The sequence below is a fragment of the Myodes glareolus genome, chromosome 2 (genome assembly GCF_982192425.1).
Source record: "Myodes glareolus chromosome 2, mMyoGla1.1, whole genome shotgun sequence".
Classification (NCBI taxonomy): Eukaryota; Metazoa; Chordata; class Mammalia; order Rodentia; family Cricetidae; genus Myodes; species Myodes glareolus.
The window spans coordinates 10,520,601-10,526,600 of NC_142027.1; positions in this window are offsets into that span (position 1 = coordinate 10,520,601).

Genomic DNA, 6,000 nt, shown 5'->3' on the forward strand with positions numbered 1-6,000 from the left:
CCCACTAAAGGCTCCTCCTAAACAGTCTTCAGGATCTGCTGTGGCAGGTAAGACAGGCTGAGTCTTAGCACATGGCTACCACAGAACGCCTGGCAAAAGCAACTTAAATAAAGGCCAGTTTCCTTTGGCTCACAGTTTGAGGGTACAGTCCATTGTGTCTGTGTGGGGCTGTCAGCAAGAGCATCCCTATCTGTGACAGCAAAGTCGTGAGGCAGCTGGTCACACTGGAGAAGAAGGAACTCTAGAAGTCATGCCTTCTCCCTCCACCGCCCCCCCCTTATTCAGTCCGGGACCTCAGCCCATGGATAGTGTTGAAGCATAAATTGAATTAATCTTATCAATAAAAAATTAGGAGTCAGATATCAGAGTAAAACCCGGAAGATCAGAGAACCAGGACCAGTTGCCAGCTGCTTCCTTCCTTTCTTGTTCCTCGGTGCAGAAGTGCTGAGATCCTGTCTACACCCCCAACTTATCACTTCCTGTCTCCACCTCCTGAGTGTTGGGACTAAAGGCGCGAGCCACCACTGCCCAGCTTCTATGGCTAACTAGTGGCTAGCTCTGCTCTGTGCTCTCCAGGCAAACTTCAGCTGTCAGAACACAAACAAATACCACGCAACTTGGTGTCGCTCCCTGCAGGGTGGCTCTTCACGCCTCAGTTAAATCTCTCTGGAAACATTCTCACGGACACACGCACAGTTGTCTCCCAGGTGATTGTAAATCACACCAGGCTGTCAGTCAAGATCCATCACACTGGGAGCTGAGAACCCTGGCGCCCAAAGTGCAGAGCTGTGACACTGGGAGCTGACTGGAGAGTTACAGAGAGCACTGGGGACAAATGGTCAGGAAAGTAAGACTGTAAAAAATGGTGGACACGGAGGGTGAGAGGTCGCGCAAACTCCGGAAAGGCCTGAAGGTGGAGGTTGTGTGTGAAGAGGGCAAGCCCCAGCCGCTGGAGTTCAGCAGCACCACCAGGGTCTCTAAAGAGCTAAGAGACTTACACTCAGTTCTGACTTTAGAGGGCCGCTGGGCCTCAGCACTCTGATCCTAGAGCACTAAGCCTTGCCTCCAGCCCCTGGCACTGTAAGCCTCCTGCTTTGAAAGCCTGGAACCTTAAACCTCCAGTTCTCAAGGCTTATGGCAATAAGCCTCTGGATTGGAAGGCTGGCTTGCGAATCTCCCAGACTCTCAGGGTCCTCTCATTTGTAAATGTGAAGGGCCCTGCCCCTTACTGTCAGTGATTTCCAGAGAGAGAGCAAAGCATTCCCTAGCGACCCACTTATGCCTAGAACTCAGCGAGAGAACACATTTGAAGCATTTGAGTGACATCTATCCAGGAGTAGACTCTACAAGTGATGCTGCTCTGTTGATATCTCTCCCTGCCTTTCGCCAGGACCTAAGATATATCAGAAAGAAAGAAGTAATGAAAGTTATGGCAAATTTAATTAGTTCCTGGCACGGATGAATGAGCCCTGACCTATTGCATGTCATTAACCTTTGCATCTCCAGACCACACTGATTTGGAGGATAATCAAGAACTTGGCAAATACAAAACAATGCCATGTGAGTTCCCAGGAAGGTTGTGAAAACATATTGTTCCATGAAAGAGAGGCTCACCCCTACTTTACTACCGTCTCCCCTTCTATTGCCCAGTTCTGCTGACTGAGAAAGCCTGACATTAGATATTATTTGCTTCTTAAACAGTGGTTAATGTTAGTTAGCTGGTTGGGAACCTGGAGGGAACAGTCTGGAAAATCAGTACCGGGGAGATTGCAGGCGCCGTAGGATAGGCATCTAGAAATGTCTCGAGTGTATATTCCCCAAAGACCTTTAGTCCACGGTGGAGAAGTTGAAGAGCGGTCAAGTTCAGCCCTGTAGTCACCGGCCAACTCTTTCCCAGCCACTGAGGGCTTCCTCGGTGGGCTTATGCACAGAGCTGGCCTGAAATCAGGAGTGGAATCCATGCATGGAGTCAAAGACTCTGGTTCCTTCTTCACAGCTGATCTGATTGCCTTCCCAATTAGGCTCACGTTCTAAGAGCAGCAACTTTCAGCCGCTGTAGTTCCTTCCTGGTGGAACCAGCCTGCCCCCTGGTGGTAGAAGGGCTGAATTCAGTCCTTTCCATTCCTGCACTGTAGACATCTGCCCTCGGGGATTCAAACTTGCTCTGAATTTGAACGAACATCTGCACCTCCCATTGTTAGAGCAGCATCACCAGCCACCACACACACCGCTTCTATCTCAGCAACACACATTTCAGAAGAGAAATAAGTCAATGGGGTTCTGTGTGTAATTCTGTAACCAACACTGAACAATGTACCCCAGAACTAGTTGGGCAAATGTATATATGCGCGCGCGCGCGCACACACACACACACACACACACACACACACACACACACACACACACACAACAATGCAATGTTGAATGTTGGGTTTTGGTCCCCCTCAGTTGTCAAGGGGAAGCAGAGTTGCTGCCACAATTGAGTCAATCTGCTGCAGGTGGATGAATCCATGGGAGTCAGGGGCTGTCCCCCGATAATGCCATTTTTTATTTTTATGATAAAGTGCAGCAGGAGGTATAGTAACCCTCTTCAGGATTGGCCACCGGGATGTGAAATGTACTAGGAGGAAGACTGTGTTGCTCCAGCAGGTGTGTGGTCCTATCCAGGGAAGGGGCTGACTGATTTCAAAGGGAGCGTGGCAATGAGGGAAGGGAGATGCAGCTGACAATTTAATGTTCTTAATCAGATATGAAAACACACTATTAATTTTTGTTAAAAAAATAATATTTTAATTTTAACAAAGTTTCTTCTCCACTTATTTCATTATTTCTATTACATTTATTTCTTTATCTAAGTGTGTGTGTGTGTGTGTGTGTGTGTGTGTGTGTGTGTGTGTGTGTATGCACACATGGTGTGCCTGTAGAGGTCAGAGGGCATCACAGGGAGTGAGGTCTCTCCTCTCACCATACGAGTTCTGGAAATTGAACTGCTGTCATTGGGTTTGGCAGAGATGCCTTTACCTTTTGAGCCTTCACTCCAGCCCCATCTTCTTTTATGTGAGGTGTATAGTGAGGGTTTCTACAGGCACCCCCGGATTACTGAGTATCAAGACGGAATCAGAACAGAATAACTGAGAACGGTCCTGGCTCAGAAGTCCTGATTGTTAAAGTGGGCTCAGAACATATTAGGCATAAACTCAGCTTTACTAGCAGAGGAGCATATGCTGTTAAAGAACAAACGATGGTCCTCTTATGTCAGCTGGGACACGTGGTTTAAGACTATGAGGATCTGTGTATGCTGACACTGAGCCTCTGAAGGACAGCTGTTATTCTTTCAATCCAGTTCTAAGAGCCCTGCTTCCTTGAGGGAGGCTTGAAGCGGGGAAGGGAGAGACAGGGAGGGGAGCAGAGAAAAATGTAGAGCTCAACACAAACAAATAATAAAAAAAAAAAAAAGCCCTGCTTCATGAGTTTGGGAACGTAAGGTCAGCAGCCATGAGGAAGCTGAAAAATCTCAAGCATTGTCTGTCTGGGCCTCCTTAGATTTGAATTCCTGGAACCAGGCGTGCCAAGGCTTCAGTTAAGGAGTCTGTCGATGCAGAACTGCATAGCGAGGTATTCTATGGCTCAGCCAGAAGCAACGAGGATCTCGTTAGCATTTCTTCAAGGTTTTTTGAAATCCTCACGTCAACAAGACTTCTGGTAGTCTCGCTACATTCTCATGTCCAAAGGTACACAAGTGGACTAGGTCAGTTAATGGTTCTCACATGCAATGGTTGGTCGGCGTCGTCAGGTGGTAACAGTTTGTCCTGGTTTGCTCAAGACTGTCCTGGCTTAAACACTGACAGTCCCAAATTCAAGAAAATCTGGAGTGTCAGACTACGTCAGACAGCTGGCCTCCCTAGCAGTCCACCATAGTAAAAACAGAATGTCAAAAGCTGAGATCAACAGAAAGTTATGGTGAAAGCGCTGAACACCCTTAGTGTCGGCACGCAGTACTCTTTCTGCGTGTCCACACTCAGTGCATCTTCATAGCCCCAAAACAGTAAAGCAATTACCATTCTGCTGCAGCTTGAAAATGTTCAAAGACATCCTAGAGCCCACTCTCTTCCGGCCGACTGGCTGCGCCGTGAAGCATCCCCTGTTTTGCTGCTTCAGTTTCCCCTCCTTTCACCATTTTAGCTGATCTCCTCCAGACCTCTTCCATTTATCTGCATCTTCTCCATACCACAGCAGTCCGACCAAATGCCAGGCAGTCGCCTCTTTGACTCATTATGTGCCTTGGGCAGCAAATGCAGCAAAAATCAAGTAAATATCTTATCCTATTATTATAATTGTCTTTCAGACCCAGGCACACAGACAGAGACTGGGGTAGTCAGAGAATTAAATGCCTTCTGAAGGTCAAAGCCTGCATGTCTTAGGGCTAAAAAAGACAGAAATAAATAATTTTGTATAATTGAGGAGAGTAGCATGAGCAGTGGGTGAAGAGCCAAGGATGTTAGCAGAGGTTCCTCTGCTCACACAGGCTGGGGGACCAGTCCAACTCCATTTCCTCATGAGTTAAAAAAAATATATATATATATGAGTTACACAGGTCATCACAAAAGTCCTTCCCATCACTGCAATTTAGGGGAAGACACAATACCACTCAGTAATACCAAACCAATGAGTTCAATGATAATGAGGCTGAATCTAGACCTGAACTACACCTCAATCTCCAGACCTAATCCTGCTGCCTATCTAAGCATGTTAGTTTTTAGGAAAAGGAAAGAGACATTTCTGTAACTGTGAGGGGCAGAATATGATGCCCTCCTAACCACCAGAATCTACAAATATGCATGTTATAAGGTAAAGGGAAATGAGAGTGTAGAAATTAAAGTTGCCAGTCAGTTGAACTTGGGTAACAGCAGTATACTGCTTTGTTCAGAGAAATAGAAAAGAAAAGAAGGAGAAAAAGGGAAAAGTAAGGAGAAGGAAAGGAAGGGGGAAAGAAAGAAGGGAAAGAGAAAGGAGTGGAAGAGAAAAAGAAAGGGGGAAGAGAAAGAGAAAGGAGAGAAGAGAAAGAGAGAAAGGAGAGAAAGAGAAAGGAGAGAAAGAGAAAGGAGAGAAGAGAAAGAGAAAGGAGAGAAAGAGAAAGGGGGGAGAGAAAGAGAAAGGAGAGAAGAGAAAGAGAGAGGAGAGAAAGAGAAAGGAGAGAAAGAGAAAGGAGAGAAAGAGAAAGGGGAAGAGAAAGAGAAAGGAGAGAAAGAGAAAGGAGAAAAGAGAAAGGAGAGAAGAGAAAAAGAAAGGAGAGAAAAAGAAGGGGGAAGAGAAAGAGAAAGGAGAGAAGAGAAAGAGAAAGGAGAGAAAGAGAAAGGAGAGAAGAGAAAGAGAAAGGAGAGAAAAAGAAAGGGGGAAGAGAAAGAGAAAGGAGAGAAGAGAAAGAGAAAGGAGAGAAAGAGAAAGGAGAGAAGAGAAAGAGAAAGGAGAGAAAAAGAAAGGGGGGAAGAGAAAGAGAAAGAAGAGAAGAGAAAGAGAAAGGAGAGAAGAGAAAGAGAAAGGAGAGAAAAAGAAAGGGGGAAGAGAAAGAGAAAGGAGAGAAGAGAAAGAGAGGAGAGAAAGAGAAAGGAGAGAAGAGAAAGAGAAAGGAGGAAGAGAAAGAGAAAGGAGAGAAAGAGAAAGGGGGAAAGGAAAGAGAAAGGAAGGAAGAGAAAGAGAAAGGGGGAAGGGAAAGAGAAAGGAAGGAAGAGAAAGAGAAAGGGGGAAGGGAAAGAGAAAGGAAGGAAGAGAAAGAGAAAGGGGGAAGAGAAGAGAAAGGAAAAGAACAGGGAAGGGGAATGAAATAGCAACAGTGTGCTGAAGAGGTAGTAATGTTATTGGGAAATTCTGTGTTTATTAAAAGTATAAAACAAGACTGTCTTATGTCTGTTTTATGAAGACTGATTTAAACGTGCACAGTTGGACATGTGCATCTCACGTTTATGTATAATATTTATGTTTTGCACATAATTTAATAAATAA